This window comes from Macaca mulatta, chromosome 13, assembly GCF_049350105.2.
Source record: "Macaca mulatta isolate MMU2019108-1 chromosome 13, T2T-MMU8v2.0, whole genome shotgun sequence".
Lineage (NCBI taxonomy): Eukaryota > Metazoa > Chordata > Mammalia > Primates > Cercopithecidae > Macaca > Macaca mulatta.
This window is the reverse complement of record NC_133418.1, coordinates 84,324,600-84,343,009: the sequence shown is the minus strand read 5'-3', so window position 1 is coordinate 84,343,009 and position 18,410 is coordinate 84,324,600. Positions and strand designations below refer to the sequence as shown.

The window sequence follows — 18,410 nt, the reverse complement described above, 5'->3', positions numbered from 1 at the left end:
TGAAGACGTGATTGAATTGCTGCAATATCATAAAACTTGAACAGAGGAAGATTTGGTTCTTATGAATGAGCAAAGAAAGTACTTTTTTTTGAGGTAGAATCTACTCTTGGTGACGAGACTATAAGCATTGTTGAAATGACAACAAATGATTTAGAATATTACATCAACTTAGAAAAAGCAATGGTGGGTTTGAGAAGATTGACTCCAATTTTGAAAGAAATTCTATGGGTAAAATAATATCAGATAACATCCCATGTTACTGACAAATTTTTCACGAAGAAAAGAGCTAATCAATGCAGAGAATTTTATCATCTTATTTTGAGAAACCTCCACAGCTATGCTGACCTTCAGCAACCACCACCCTGATCAGTCAGTGGCAATCAATGCGAAGGCAAGAACCTCCACCAGCAAAAAGATTATGATTCACTGAAGGTTCAAATGATTATTAGCATTTTTAGCTATAAAGTATTTTTTTAAATTAAGGTACATATATATTTTTAGATATAATGCTTTTGCACATTTAATAGACTATACCATAGTGTAAACATAACTTTTATATGCACTGGAAAACCAGAAAATTTGTGTGACTCACTTTTTTGCAAAACTGTTTTATTGTGGTGGCCTGGAATTGAACATTCAGTATTTCTGAGCTATACCTGTGCATACATCTTCATGTTTACTTAATGCTGTTCTTATTATTGTTGAATTTGATTATTTCTAATATTGAGACATTATAAAAAACTTCAATGAAAAATCTCCATACATAAATACACATCAGTATATCTGATTGAGGATTTCTTTAGGATAAATTCCTACAAGAAAACGAGCTTAGCCAAAATATATGAATATTTAGAAGACTCTTGACAAAATTATCAAGTGTTTTTCCAGAAAGCTTAAGCTGATTTAAAATCCTATATTTAATATGTGAGATTACATTTTTACCTCACTCTCAACAACCTAGACATATTTATTAATTTGAAAAGGAAGAAAAGAGAAGTTACATTGTTTAATTTTTAATTACTTGCTGTATTAAACCTACTACACATGTATTTGTCCGTGTAAGTTGTCTACTTGCATCCTTTGCCAAATTTTATATAAAATTCTTGGTGACTTTCATCTCAATTTTTAGCACTCTTTGTATTTTAAGGATGTAGCATTTCTGTCAAAGCTCCTGAAAGCATTCTCACAATATGTTGTCTTTTAAGTTGAGATGTCTTAGCTATCTAAATGTTTAATGTTTATCATTATTCATATGCACATCGGCTGTGCATAATTGAACTTTCATCTCTTTCTTTCCAGTCCTTATGCCATTTTAAATTTTTTTCTTGTCTTACTCTACTGACTAGAACCATCAGGATATTGTTGATTTGCTGTGGGAATAATGGCATTTATATTTCATTCCCAATTTCAGGCAAACAACATTCCATCTTGTACCATTAATCATGATGTGCTGTTACTAATTGAATGTATGGGTACCCCTCAAATTCATAGGTAGAAGCCCTAATGTGCAATGTGATGGTATTTGCAGATGGAGTTTTGGGGAAGTAATTTAGCTCAGATGAGACCATGAAGGTGGAATTCTCAAGATGACACGAGTGTTCTTACTAGAGGAAGAGAGACCAGAGCTCTCTCTTTCTCTACCATGTGAAGATACAGTGAGAAGGAGGCCATCTTCAAGTCTGGAAGAGGACCCTCACCAGGAACTGAATCTGCTGTCATCATGTTCTTGGACTTTGCAAACTCCAGAACTGTGAGAAATAAATGTCTATGGCTTAAACCACCCAGTATGGTATTTTGTTATAGCAGCTCAAGCTGATATGCTACAAGTATTTTTTCTAATTTCTTTTATATCTGTATATTCTTCTTTATCCTAGCTTTCATGCGTTAAAGTTGAGTTGTGTCAATTATTTTTCTACCTATATTAAAATGTTAACATAATTTTTCTCTTATTTTTTTTAATGGTTAAATTATACTGATTGATTTGGTTGTTAAACTAGCCTTGCATTCCAAGTATAAAACCCACCTTGAGCATGACGTATTGTTATTTTTAATATATTCTAATAACAGTGTGTTAGTTTTTAATTTTTAAATTTTTAATGGTTTTTACATTTATTTTCATGAGATATTTGTCTACATTTTTTTTTTCAATTTTTGGCATCAAAATTATTTTGACCACATGAAATAAATTGGGTAATATTTTTTCTTTCTTCTGGAAGAATTCATATAAGATTGGTATTTTTCCTTAAATATTTAAGATAATTTACTGGTAAAGCTATATTGGCATTGAATTTTCATTGAAGAAAGCTTTAATCAGTAATGATATTTCATTATTAGTTATGAGTTTATTCAATTTTTCAGTTTCTTCTTGTGTCATTTTGTTGTTATATTTCTTGTATACTTTATGAATTTTACCTAACTTCCCTAATGTGTGGGCATAAAGTTGTTCATAACATATTCTTATATTTTAGTGGATTTAGGATCAATATTTCTGATATTTATTATTTATATTTATTTTTTCTAATTAAACCTCTCCAAGGTTTTTCATTTTATTAGATTGTTATATTAACTTCTGATATAATAGCTATACTCATGTATTAAAATAAATACTGTCTTCTTTTTATATGTGCATTTTATATATTATGCTGATTTCACTGATATTCTTTGGAATATTTTGAGTTTTAAAAATTATTTCATTGTATAGTATATATTCTTTTTTGTGTGGATAGATTTTCTAAATTTAAAAAAGTTAGTAAATTGGTTCTATAATTTTTCTTTATAGATATAAGTTAACATAATACCTAGAGATTCCTATTTCTTCTTATAGCATCCCTTGGATCTCTACTAAAATGAATCATATATTCATGTGCATATTTATATCCAGTGATTCTATGCAATTAAAAATATATTTAAAATATGTACAAAGTTTTAACGTTTTATTACTTAGGGTCCCAGGTTGAAGCCTCATAAATTGATGATCGCTACATTCGGCAGAAAAATTGATTTATTTGAAGGATATTATGTATCTCCAGGAGAAGGCTGAATACTAGGGCTCAGGAAATAGCCAGGAATTAAGAGAAGGTGTTTATCCAGAAACAGTCACTGTTGTACCACAGAATTTATCTATTTAGCAGGCTGGTGCTGATGCTATAAATAGACATAGGAGGCCATTCTTGCTCCTGATGCCATTGGATGCCATATTCCACCATCAACTGAAAGAATGAAGTATAATCTATTCTTAACATCACTGTTCCTTGTCTCGTATTCCGTGTCCCAGGCAAAAGCGTATCATCAGCTGAACCTGACACTTGCCTGCCTCTAGGTGCCAGGGAATAGAGAGAACAAACATTTAGCTTTTTTGATTCCATGAAGACTCACAGAGTGTGAGAATCCCTTTGATGCGGGTTCAGATTCTGTCAGTCAAATAATGTTAGTAAATGACCATTTTGAAGGGCTATCCACTGGAATGATGAAAATATGATGTATAATGTCAAACTGCTAAAGGGAAACATATACATATATATGTCACAAAGTTTAGTCTAAGACAGGAAAGGAGATAAATAAAATAATTAAGGAAAAATAATTGTGGTATATGTAGTGGACATTTTCTGTTTTTGACTACCTAAATCAATTTATTCTGATTTTGATAACAGCATCTGGATTTCATCTTGAGAACGACTCTATTTTCCATGATTCAGGTAGAGATAACTCAACCCGCTGTGTGGGCTCAGGCTTGGGCTTGACCAGTCAAGACATTCTATCTCACTGGTGACTGAGATTAGCTCAGGGTTGGGTATGTTACTCATGTGGGGGCAAAGGAGACCCTGACAGGCAACTTTGGAAACTGCTGGAACAAATGCATATGCCCATTTCAGAACAGTTGCATGTTTGTACCAGAATCTTCCAACTGCTTATAGCCATCTTGACCCTGTGTAGGAAGATGCTGACTGAGAAGGAGGAAGGAGCCCAGTGAGAAGAAACTAGACACCAGAGATGGAAAGACAGATCCCTGACCGTAATCATTACAGTTGATTATAGTCCTGCCTAAATTGGATAATCTCATAAGAAGAAAACTCTTTTAACTTACTAAAAGATATAAGAGAAGGCTCAAATTCCCAATTGACTTTTTTTTTCTTTTTAAATAGAATCGTATAAACAAATTCTAAAGTTGATTCTGAAAGAATTTTGATAAAAATAACCCAGAAAATTTGAAAACCCATATGATGATTAATAAATGTCAAAGCATGAAGTAATGCTGCAGGAATTAAAACAGTATGGGTTTGGTGCTGAGACAAATTAATTAATGGGAAAGAAGGAAGTACAGGATATTTCATTCATGGATGAAGTTATATGACAACTTCTTAGCATGACATTTATGCCCCTTTGTGATCTGGTCCTTATCAACTCTTCATCTTTTCTCTCCACAGTCTGTCAAGAGAGGTTATAGTTGGAGCTCACAATGAAGAAGAGGGTAGCCAACTGGAGATTTTCAGTAGAAGTTCACAGCTATAAACTATGTTTCAGCAGGGAGGGAGCTGGGAAGTAGAGATTAAGTAGCCTGACCCAATTGTCCTCTGTTCTTTCAATCACCATCATATTTCTCTTTGGCGGAGTCCAGTTGGAAACTAGAAGGCAAGGAGACTGGTTGAGACAATCCCTGAGGTAGTCCAAAGTTAGCTCTGGGCCACAGAGCAGAGAGGATAAAGAAAGTGTAGAGATATGGAGTAGCACAAGGGAAATGATCTCTCAAACCACCATATATCCAAATGATTTCAACCTTTCTGTTGTACTTCTTCTCATCCAGGAACGGTCTTCACAGATCTACCCCTATATCTGACTACTCATCTTTCAAAACTGAAATCAGTGTCCCTTTAAATTTGATGTCGGGGCCAGAAGTCAAATAAAAGAGTTCCAGTTCTTGGTATATTTTTCTAATTGCTTCACACCTAGAATGAAAGGTTTTTATTACAGCTCCTGAAAGACAAGCAAGTACCAAGCAAAAACCCTGGAATTTATACTTTAGGGGCTACAAAATAAGATAAACTTGTGGAATATTGTCAGTGTCCTCAAAACTAAAATAAGCAACCTTTATAGGCAGTCAAAGCCCTAAATTTGAAGGTAACTTTGCAGTTATTAAGGAGGAGAGGGAGATTGCTATAGATTACACTTAAACTCCTCCAATGTTTCTGATACGATATTTTAACAGTCTGTAGAAAAAAGACAATCCCTCAAACCTGGTCTCTGGAAAGTTTGAGTGTTTGCACAGCTCTTGGCCTGGACTGCCCTGTTATTTCTTGTGGGTCTCCCCCCCTCCTGATAGTCTTCCAGTGGGCATGTTGGCATGATTCCTCTGGTTTTTAAGGGGAGGATCCAGCATCCAAAAATAGAGTGACTTTATAGGCAAATAGTGAAGTAATAGTTCTGGGAACATGATAGACAATTCAGTCTCCTAAGTTTCTTTATATTCCATTATTTTATTTGCTAAGAATATTATGGAAACTACACCAGTATCATTTAGCAAGAAGTTCATTAACAATGAATGAGTGTAGTCAATAGAGATATTGTTATGTAAGCAAATAGAATAAATTTTGCTAGGTATAATGCCAGGATACATCGTTTATTATACAACATATGTCTCAATTAAATTTTCATGTGATATAGTGCATGCAGATTTTCTAGGATAAACAGCGATGTTTCAGAAACTAAAGCCTTAATATAGCGGGCTAGCAAACCCTGAGACAGCAAATCAATAGAATATTCAAGTCAAACAGGACAGTTTCAGACAAGAACAAAGTACTAACCTTAAATGTGAATGCGTTTGCATTTATAAATTTAGCTTAAATCAACTGTGCCTAATTTCCTTGTAATTATATCCTGATATTTAGAAATCATAAATATATTTTAAAACTCTTCTATTGACATTGTAATGATCTAAATTGAATTCAGCTTGTCTGGCCTTTATTATAACCTCAGCGACGTGATATTGCATATGAACCTGATGACTACAATTTATTCAGACTACAGTAGCAAGTATCAGTGATAAACCCCTGATTACCAAATTTTGAACTCCCTATATCTATATTTTTGTTTGGATTTCCAAAGATATCCCTTCAGTTCTTTTCCTCTTAATTGAGATACAATGTACATATCACAACACTCCTCTTTTTAGTGATTTTTAGTATGTTCATAATATTGTGCAACCATCATCACTAATTCCAGAATATTGTCATCATCCCCAAAAGAAATTCCATACCCTTGAGCAGTCACTCCACACTATTCTCGGCCCCAACCCCCAGCAACTGTTTAATGCTGATTGATATTCTATGTATTTGCTTACTTTGGACATTTTATATACATGGGATCACATATTAGGTAGCCTTTTGTGTCTGACTTTTTTAGTTAGCATGATTTTGTCAAGTTTCATCCATGTTGCACCATGAATCAGCACTTTATTTATTTTCATGGTTGAGTGATATTCCATTTTATGGATATATCGCATTTTGTTTATGCACTTGTCAGTTGAACATTTGGGTTGTTTCCACTTTTTGGCTGTTATGAATAATGCAACAGTGAACATTTGTGTAGATGGGATGCTTTCAATTCTCTTGGACATATGTCTAAGGTGGAATTGCTGGGTCATAGGATAATTGTATATTTATAATAACTTCTGTGGAACTCCCAGAGTTTTCTAAAATGCTGCATATTTTGTATTCCCATCAGCAAAGTATAAGGATTCCAACTTCTCCATTCCTTGCCAATACTAGCTATAATGTCTTTTTATTGTATCTATGTATTCTTCATTCTTAAATTTAAAATTCCAATTAACCCATTAGAATATCCTTTTTTATAACAAGTATTGACTATTCTAGGTAACTCTTTGTGATTAAAGCTTTTCTCTCAACTATTTTTATTAGTTTGAACAGCAAAAAATGATATAACTTTATTATATTTATGTTTGAATTATTTATTTGGCTAGTTTAGCCATTATTCTGACTTACGGATAGTATATGACTTAATTTTTTATCACACATAAAAACATATCATTCTGAAAGGATCATCAGATACCAATGCCCTAGATATTAAGTCTGGATTTGCAATTGGCTACTTATGTCATCTTCGACAAATTATATAAATTGTTATTTGCCTCATTTTTGATATCTATAAAACTAAGAAAATGCTAAACACTTGCCATGAAATTGTATGAATTTCATGAGTATGTTAATCTTCCATTGATTCTATAATAAGTTACCACAAACTTGGTGGCTTAAACAATACAAATGTATTATTATTTTATAGTATTATACGTGACTATTCTGACAAGACTCTTACCAAGTTAAAATCAAGATGTGGGCATAGTGCATTCTTTTGTACAGGTTATGGGCAAAATATGATTTCTTGCCCTTTTCTGTTTTTCAAGACTTCTCACATTACTTGGCTCATTATCACTGCCCGCCCATCCTTAATTTTCAAAGCCAGCAAGGGTAGATAGAGGCCTCTTTACACTTTCCTTCCTCTGAATTTCTTACAACGTCAGAAAAGATTCTCTACTTGAAAGAATTTGTGGTTAGAGTGATCCCACCCAGATAATATAGGATAATCATTCCATCTCAAGGTCCTTAATCTTAATCACATCTGCAAAGTCCCCTTTGCCATATGTATTAGTCTGTTTTCACACTGCTGATAAAAACATACCCGAAATTGGGTAATTTATAAAAGCAAGAAGTTTAATTGGATTCACAGTTCCACATGGCTGGGCAGGCCTCACAATCACAGCAGAAGGCAAGGAGGAGCAAGTCACATCTTACATAGATGGCAGCAGGCAAAAAAAAAAGAGCTTATGCAGGGAAACTCCCATTTTTTAAAATCATCAGATCTCACGAGACTCATTCACTATCATGAGAGCAGTGCAGGAAAGACCTGTCCCCATAATTCAATCACCTCCCACGACACATGAGAATTGTGGGAGTTACAATCCAAGATGAGATATGGGTGAGGACATAGCCAAATCATATCACTATGTAAGGTAACATATACACAGGGTCTAGGGATTGGGTTGTGAACATTTTTGCAGGGCCATTATTTTGCCTATCACAATGAGATTATGTATATCTCATGACAAATACAGGTCTGGCACCCAGTTAATTCTGGATACATAATAGTACTTTTACTATTTAAAATAGGTACTACATGATAAAATGACAAAGGATTATGCTTTAGAAATGCCAAAGAGATGGATAACCAAATCTGAGAAGCTTTACATAAACTAAATATATAAATATTAATATTATCCCTCCAAAATAATTTCTCTCTTAGGATATTAGTTCAGCCAGGTAGGCTTCTATGTGCCAGAGGAATTTCTTGGTATGAAGCTGTTAAAATATACTCATTACCAGCCACAATTGTTTCACCTTTCCTCTGGATGGGCAGTCAAGATATCTCAGTGTCATTTGGATATATTTAATTTTTGCGATCATCACAATTTGTACTTAAAACTGAAGAAAAACCAAACAGATATAAAGGAAAATATTATTGCTATTGCCACTATTTTAAGAAGTAGATTGTTGGCTCTGTTCTCTGTGATAAATCACATTTTTTTCTTTTATTAATTCACATCAATATCTGCAATTTCTGTATCTCTAAGACTTGATGTGTACCTATGGTTTTCTCTTGAAATGGGGATAGTAGGCAGTAGATTTTAGGGAGCAGAGACATCACTTTCATAGTTGCAAAGTTCTCTGTTATGAAGTATGAAATCATTCTAGTTTCTGTCTTGCTTCTCTGCTGCACACACAACCAGGTGCAAACATTAATACTTTCTTCAAAATAGGAGCAATGGCAGAAATTTCACTCATTGACAACTTCTGGAATTAAAGAAGATCAAGTAGAATTAATCTAGTAAATGTTAATTGTCTTAAAAATAGCAGTCATTGCCACTACCACCACAGTGAATAGTTTTCTGCTAATAAATTCGCATGTGCCACAGGAAAATAAAATGCCATCTAGATAGTGCAGACGGGGACCAAAGCAAATCACTTTATTAATGACACTGGAAATGCCAATTTCTACTTTATGATTAGCTTTTCTCTCCTGTAGCTTTTCCCAGGGGAATTAATTCTGAAATTAGGATTGGCCATACTGTATCAGTTCTTGTTTCTTTGACCAAAAAAATTAAAATACAGACTTTTTGAATGGTAAGTGATTCTTGATTTTTTCTGGCAATTCTGGCCCAGTTTGAGCTGGGACTTTCAGTCTAATGCCACCAAATTATCAGTAAAGTAATTGTATTGTCAAAAATGGCTACAGAGGATGTTTTTTCCATTTTGTGGACATTTTCAAAAGATTTCTAAAAGTTTTGTCAGTATTTGCCCATTTCATAATATATTCTGGTAGAAATGTAGCCAGATGTATTTTAAGCAAATCCTAGTTAAGGACCATTTACATGTCAGTGATCAAAACACAGGAAGATAAAGTTGGTATTTAATGATGAAATGACACATTTATATACTACCTTTTCTTGGGACGATCAAAACAGATAAGCATAAAGTGTAAGTATCTGTTTAACACTGAGACTTGGAATTGGGCACATAGGCTTTGAACTTTCTAGATGGGGCCAAGGAGTGTTGTGTATTTATTTACCTTGCACATGTGACAGTACAAGGAACAGGCTTATTTAATTTTAGTGGGGAAAAAGTGTGTAGCCAGGGGTGAACTGACATAGAGAAACAGAGAGCCTTAGTTCAGATATTGTTTGCCTCTGAAATCATTGTTGCTACATGATGTTCTGTCCTTTGCTAACAATCTCTGAAATAAATTAAGGATTTTGTTCCCTCAAGAAAAGAAAGCTATAATCCATGCTCCTCGTAAATTAGCAAAGAAGTTTCTGCCACAGGTTGATTTTCGGAAATGTTTCAGTCAAAAGATGTAAATCAAAGAACAAAGGAGGAAAATTCATATAAAACTGGCAATGCCATATTTTACTGCCAGAGTCAAGTTGAAGGGATGATGATACCTTAGAAACTTAGAAAGAAGATATGTGTTCCTCTGTGCACTACTTTTTCAGTTGGTTATTGACAATCGACTTTTAACACGGAATGTAAGTAAAATCAGAGAAAAGGAAGCAAGTAAAAAAATAAACTCCAAATACAAGAACAAAGTAGCATTAATATTTTCTTGTATTTACTTCTTCCTTTCTCTGAAAATTATTATTTTTGTTTATAAATTTTGTTTTGGTATTATTTCAAATTTATAGAATATTTGCAAAAAGCATCTGTAAATACCCTGATACTAGAGTCCAAATTTATCAACTGTTAAATATTGCCCCATTCACCATGTTACTGTCACTCTTTTTCTCTTCATAAGCACGCATGTACACATACTCACACACATCTAATCTAGCTATATATAACTATTTGTTATCACATGTGTATGACAACATGTTATTTTTTTCTGAACCACTGGAGAGCCAATTAAATGCATCATGTCTTTACTCCCAAATATTTATAAAAATCAAATACTTTAACATCATTACAACATATTTTCTAACCCACAGTTCATATTTAAATTTTGTCAATTGTCCCTGTAATGCATTTTATAGTTACTCTTTTCTCAGTACAGTATCTAATCAAGATCACACATTGCGATTACTTGTCTAGTTATTATCCAGCAATCTGATAAAGTTCCCCACCTTTCCTTTGTCTTTCTCAACCTTGACACCTCTTAACAGAACAGGTCTATTATTTTGCAGATTGTCCCTCTCTCAATCTGAGTTTGTCTGGTGTTCCCTCAGAACTTGGTTCAGCTTATGCAATTATGCCATGCCCTTCTCATTTCTCATTCCAAAAGGTACATCATGTCAGTTTGTTCCCATTTCAATAACATGAGCTTTGGTCACCTGGTCAGGTGATATCTGAAAAGATTCTTCACTGCAGATTATTTCTCCATTTATAATTCATCCATACTTTGTAGGTAGATGCTTTTTAGATAATATAAATTCCTCAGAAAACCTTCATTCATTAATTTTAGCAAACATTAATGATTTTAACCATATCATTTCTTCTATTAATATAATAATCTATTGATAGAGCTTGTCTTCCCAGTTTATACATTGATCAATTTATTCATGTATATTCATACAATATCACAGATTTCTATTTTATTCAATGAGTTATAATTCATTATTATCAATATTCCTATACTTTTGATGCTCAAGATGCTCCAGATTTGGCCAGTGGGAACCTTTTCAATCTTTTTGACTCATTCCCATGATTTATTGGGCATTTCTGTAATTTATGTTACAAAAATGTTCCAGGCCAGTGTTGAATCTTCTCTACCTTAAACTTTATATTAGTCTTTACTTTAGTGAGTCTTGGTTCCTTTTAGGGCAGCATGGTATTTAAAAATCAAAGTCTAAGGGCTAAGTATACTCATTGTCACTGATGTGTCATTTCCTCTAGTCCCACTCAGCAGACAGAGCTAGAAAATATATGCATGTGTGCATGCTCTCTCACACACTCATGTCTATACATATATAGATATACTTACATATACCTATATATTTCTTTATCAAGTAATAACTATATGTTCATACTGACTCATTAGTATGGGTTCATACAAATCCCAATCCAACACCATAGGGAACATTCTACTCTTTCTTCTTCCTACTTTTGTAATTCCCTTTTCCTGTAGTATATTATTTTTTACTAACTGTTAGAAAAGAAAGAGTAATAAATGAAAATAAAATAAATAAATTGTATGCATATATATAAGCAAGAAAATATCATTCACATACCATAACATTTACTCTTGTAAAGTGTACAATTAGGGGATTTTGGTACATTCACAAAGTTAGGTGACCATCACTACTAATTCCAGAACATTTTTATCACCCCCTTAAAAATCCTATAGCCATCACTAGTCACCCTTCATACCCCTCCCTCGATCCCTGGTGAACATTAATTTTCTTTATGTTTCTATGTATTTACCTATTTTAATTTCACGTAAATGGAGTCATACAATATGTGGCCCTTTGTGTCTGGCTTCCTTCACTTAGCATAATGTTTTCAAATTCATCCATGTTGGAGCATCAATTAATATTTAATTCTAATTTTATGGCTTTATGACATTATAGTATGTGTGTGTGTGTGTATATATATGTATAATATTTTATCTTTCATTGGTTGGTATGAGTGTGGGTTATTTGCACCCCTTTAGCAATTTTGATAGTGCTACTATGAGCATTTGGTACAAGATTTTATGTGAACATATGTTTTCAATATATGTTGTATATCTACATAGATGTGGAATTGTTGGGTCATATAGCAAAACTATGTTTACTTTTTACAGAACCACGTTTACTTTTTGTAGAACTTCCAAACAGTTTTCCAAACACATCACTGTACATTCCAATCAGCAATGTGTGAAGATTCTAATTTCCTTGTATAACTGATACTTGTTATTACTGACCTTTTTCATTTTAGCCATGCTAGTGGATATGAAGTGGTAGCTAACCATTTTAACTTGCATTTCCCTAATGATTAATGATGTCAAGAATCTTGTGCCTATTGATAGTTTCATATATTCTTCAGAGAAATGTCTATTCCCATCTCTTGCCCATTTTTAAATTTTTCTCTTTTTATCAAGTTGTGTTTTTTAAAAAATATATTGAGTACTAGACTCTTATCAGATATATTTGTAAATAGTTTATCCCATTCTGTGGGTTGTCTTTTCACTTTATTAATAGCATCCTTTTAAGGACTGTATTTTTTAATTTGGAAAAGTTCCAATTAATCTATTTTTCTTTGGTTATTTGTGATTTTAATGAAGTGTCTAAAAATCCATCACCTTATTCAAGGTCACAAATATTTATATCTGTTTTCTTCTAATGATTTTATAGTTTTAGCTCTTAACATTTATGTCTTTCATTTTTTTAATTAATTTTTGTAAATGATATGAACTTCATTACTTTGCATTTGTGTAGCCATTTGTCATAGCTACACGTGATGAAAAGACTATTCCCTGCACACTGAATGGTCTTGGCACCCTTGTCAAAACTTAATTGGCCATATATGCATAGGTTTACTTGTGGACTTCCTATTCTATTCAGTTGATTTATATGTCTATCCTTATGCTAGTACTATGGAGTCTTGAATTGGACATATATTTATAGGTTTACTTCTGGACTTACAATTCTATTCAGTTGTTTTATATGTCTGTTCTTATGCCAGTACCGTGGAGTCCTGATTACTGCAGCTTTGTAGTAAGTTTTAGTATCAAGAAGTGTGAGCTTCCAACTTTGTTCTTTGACAAGACTGTTTTGAGTTTTGTGGGTCCTTTGAGTTTTCATATGACTTTTAGGATTCGTCAATTTCTGCAAAAACCAGTTGCGATTTGTGTACAGATTGCATAGAATCTATAGATCAGTTTAAGGAGTACATAATAACAATACAAAGTGTTCGAATGTATCAATACAGAATGCCTTTCCATTTATTTAGGGCTTTATTCATTCATTTCAATAATGTTTTATGGTTCTCAATGTATAAGTATGATACTTTTTTGGATTTTTTCTAATAATTTTATTATTTTTGATGCTATTGTTAATAAAATTGTTTTCTTAATTTCTTATTAGGATCATTCATTACTAGTGAATAGAAATGCACTTTTTTGCTCTTATTATTTATAATTGATATATGTTAATTGTTCATCTTTATAGGGTACAGTGTGATATTTTGATACATATATACAATGTATAATGATGAAATCAGGGTAACAAGCATAACTATCACCTCAAACATTTATTATTTGATATACTTGATTTTTGCATATGGAATTTATATATTGCAAATTAGCTAAAATCCTTATTAGCTCTAATATTCCTTTTGTGGATTTCTTAGGAATATATATATGTGTGTGTGTGTATGTGTGTGTGTATATGTGATATTTGCATGTCATGATTTGTAATAGTAATAAAATACCATTGGGTGTAAAGCAACACATACAAATATTCAGGAAAGTCACAACACTTACCTTAAATAGTTACATTTCTTTTCTTTTCTTTACTTTTTCTGAGAAAAGACCTCACTCTGTCCCCCAGGCTGGAGTGCAGTGGTGCAATCATAGCTCATGTCAGCCTGGAACTCCTGGGCTCAAGTTATCCTCCTGCCTCAGCTTCCCTAGTAGCTGGAACTACAGGAGTAAACCACAAGCCCAACCAGGTATTTTGTTCTGAGAGAGATTTTAAAAGTTTCTGAGACCCTTAAAAGTCAGCATACAGACAGAGGAAAACTCATTCTTATAGATTAAAAAAAATTATAGTATACTTATTTATAATCATGAAATGAAAACGCTAAACTGTTCAGCTAGTAAAATTATAAAATAAGCATGCTATATAAACATGATAGAATATAATGGAGTTGTTAAGCTATGTTAGAATACGTTTTAATATGCAGGACACATAAACCATAGTAATAAAAGAAAGATATGTATTCACTGTGACGACAACAATGTAAAACTGATAAAAATTCCAAATCTATGAAATATAGAAATATTAGACAGAAGTAAGGAAAAATATTTATAATGGCTATATTTGATTGGTGGAATAATAGATACTTTTCTCAAAATTTTTACACTTTTAACCACAATTTCAAAAGTTATGAACTTCCATATAGCAATAAAAATGCATTTATTTAAAAAATTAATGTACAAATAATAGTAAATGTACAGTTTTCAGAATGACTATATATGTGATTGGTTAGACTTAGTTAATCCATGAAGCCCTTTAGCAGAGTTGAGTTTCATTTAAAATAAGAAAGTGGAATGATATATAGAGGGATGAAAATTTAAAAATCAACAAGAGGACACCAAACATTCTAAGTATATATTTGATGCTTGCTTAGTAGTTGTCCATATGGTCATGAGGCGCGCAGTATAGATTGATTTGCTTTATTCTTCTATGTGGAATTTTTAAAAATCTACACAGCTCAGGGATCTTTCTAGTCATAATTATCAGTTTTTATTTGCCCTTGTAAAATTTTGTTTATAGCTTTTTTTTCTATTAAATTTGTTATTTCCTTGAGGACTTGATTAGTCAGTCACTTGGAGAAAAGAAATTAAATATAAACAGAATCATCTTAAGACCAAAAAAAAGGGTGATTTACATTCAGAAGCATTATTTTTCCTAACACATGTGGAGTTAAGAATGAGGATTCTTAAATGCTACAACTCCTAAAGCACTGACCACTACCTAAAATACATTTTTAAAAGAACATACTCTTTTGGAACCTTGTCCCACTGTCGGTGGGAATGTGAAATTAGTACAAACATATGGAGAAAAATTTGGAAACTCCTCGGAAAATAAAACTATAGCTACCATATGACCCAGCAATCCCATTCTTAAGTATATACCCAAAAGCAAGAAAATCAGTGTATCATAGAGGTATCTGCACTCCCGTGTTTAGTGCAGCATTGTTCACAACTGCCAAGATTCGGAGGCAACCTAAGTGTCCATCAACAGATGAATGAATAAAGAAAATTTGGCCCATATACACAATGGAGTACTACTTAGACATAAAAAAGAATGAGATCCTGTCATTTGCAACAACATGGGTGGAACTGGAGGACATTATGTTAAGTGAAATAAGCCAGACATAGAAAGACAAACATCACATGTTCTTGCTCATCTGTGGGAACTAAAATTTGAGACAATTGAACTTACGGAGATAGAGAGTAGAAGGATGATTACTGGAGTCTAGCAAAGGTAGATGCAGGGTGGTGTGGTAGGGGGGACTGATTAACGGGTATAAAAAAATAGTTAGAAAGAATAAATAAGACAGTATTTGCTGGCACAACAGAGTGATTACAGTAAAAACTAATTTAATTGTTCATTTAAAAAATAACTAAAAGAGTACAATTGGATTATTTGAAACACAAAGGATAAATGCTTGAGATGATGGACACTCCATTTACCCTGATGGGATTATTACCCATTGCATGTCAGTATGAAAATATCTCATGTAGATTGCACCACTGCACTCCAGGTTGGGCGACAGAGTGAGACTCTGTCTCAAAAAAAAAAAAAAAAAAAAGAAAGAAAGAAAAGAAAATGTCTCATGTATCTTGGTTACATGAAATTACCTATGACATGGGTATACTTATGAGTTACCTATTATGTACCCACAAAATTAAAAATAAGAAAAATTTAAAATAATATGCTCTTTTGATAAATAAAACATTATCTCTTTCCCTTTTTCTCTTTATATATAATCTTCTTATTTATTTTGTTGATTTAAAATAATGAATGAAGGTTTATTATACAAGTACAAATAATACAATAGGGCATAAAATATTGATAAAGTACTCTACAGTATCACAACCTAGAAATAATTTTTACATGATATGGCAACCTTATATAATACAGGCATATATATATATATATTCACACTATATTATATATATATGTTCATACTATATATGAAGCTTTTCATTATATTTAACTTAAAATATCAATAGTATTATAACATACATGTTTTTCTCTAAAATGTTTTTATTAACATTTTATTTTTTATGTCAAAGTATATAGAACATTCTCATCTTCCTTAAAAATTATATTGTGTTCTATTGTGTGAATGAACCAGTTTCCTTAATTTTCTATTGATGATCATTGAGATCATTTGCAAATTGCAGCTTTTTCTTTATTATAAACAAACTTGTGATCACTATCCTGGTACATATATCTTTGCTCTGAATATGCTTTCAAAGCAGAAACATTAAATATAATTGGGAGGTAGTTATATTGATTTAAGCTTGCCCTATACAAGAAAATAATAGGCAGCATATCAGATGACAGTAAAGACAGGGCAATATACATTATTCTATCTTTAGACATACTTATAATGATGAGATCATAAGACAATAGTCTAATTAGAGAACTAAGAATTATCTCTGTGATCATCAATCAAGAGAATAATGGTAATGATAGTGATGGTGACTTTTACTGAAAGCTTAGGATATGCCAGTCAGTGAGTTAAATCAACTTACATAGTTCCTATAAAATCTCTATTAGGTAAATGATATTATTATGCTCATTTTGCAAATGGAAAAATTAAGGTGAATTAACTCAACTGAAGTCACATAGTGGAATCCATTTTCAGAGCAAGAATTCAGTTGCATTATGTATAATCTCATAAGAAGCATAACAATGTAAGTAGAAAGACCATTGAATAGAAATCTCTGCTGCCCAGATCCTTATTGAAGTTGACCTCTAATTACTGAAATGACTTTGGCCACTATAATAACAAATGGCATTATGTGAAACAAAAACAAGTCCAGGCTTTATGTCAGGGCTCTTCCGCCCCTTTACTTCAGCAAACATCCAATTCAAGGTGGTATTTTGCAATTTACGTGAGTTTACATGTATTAAAATGCTTTGTAATATATTAAATGGCAACGTGAGAAAATAATAAGAGATTGTGGTACATGCCATTTGGAACTGTGAGTTCCACAAGCTGTGGAATTCCCCAGCCATGTGGAACTGTAAGCCAATTAAATCTCTTTCCTTTATAAATAACCCAGTCCCAGGTATTGCTTTATTGGCAGCATGAGAACAAACTCATACAAGTCTCTTACTCATATCTGAATACATGAAGGCTAAAATATAGGTAAGCAGGTAGGTAAGATAAAAACAAATTGGATATCTGAATCATTACTCAACCTTTCTTTAATTTTACATATGCTATTTAATATCTAATAACAGTTTCTTTAGACTAGATCAAATGTATTATTATTTTAAAAATTTTAAAATTATTTTTAAAAAATTTTGTGGGTACATTATATATATACATATATATGGTACATGAGATATTTGTATACAGGCATGAAATGTGAAATAAGCATATTGTGGAGAATGGGGCATCAATCTCCTCAAGCATTTACCCTTTGAGTTACAAATAATCCAATAACATTCTCTAAGTTATTTAAAAATATACAATTAAGTTATTAACCATTAAGGGAATTTTGCAATCCACCAATAATGACTGAAGCAATATTTTTAAAAAAGCAAAATGCATATATTATAAAATTCCATAAGACCACTTAGATATTCACATCAAAATGTTTGATTCACTGTTGGTTTCCTTCTCTGTCACCTCCCACAGTTGCAGGGTCGAGTATGGTTAGTGTTTTAACTCAGAATAACATTTTAAATCTGTCCCTTCTTTTCAACCTTAATTAAGAATTCTACACTGACGACAAATGATGAAGAGTATTCTCCCCTTCTGGGGAGAGACAAAGATAAACTAGATAATTTGAGGTAGGAATAAGGTAAAGGGTATGGCCTAAAATTAAGAAATGTGATGGTTGAAGCTGGTAGAAATGGGAGAAAATTACCTGAACAACTTCCCAAGTCCTTCTCAGGGTCTCCA

General features: G+C 32.5%; 1 protein-coding gene and 1 long non-coding RNA gene across 3 annotated transcripts in view; one reads left to right on the top strand and one right to left on the bottom strand.

The window, feature by feature from the left end:
* LOC144333787 (uncharacterized) overlaps nucleotides 1–2,914 on the top strand; it is a 63,655-nt gene extending 60,741 nt beyond the window's left edge. For both annotated transcript variants that reach the window (XR_013402832.1, XR_013402826.1), the window contains one exon: nucleotides 1,529–2,914. This is a non-coding gene — a long non-coding RNA (uncharacterized LOC144333787). The remainder of the gene's footprint in view (nucleotides 1–1,528) is intronic.
* SLC8A1 (solute carrier family 8 member A1) overlaps nucleotides 1–18,410 on the bottom strand; it is a 493,745-nt gene that overhangs the window by 453,257 nt on the left and 22,078 nt on the right.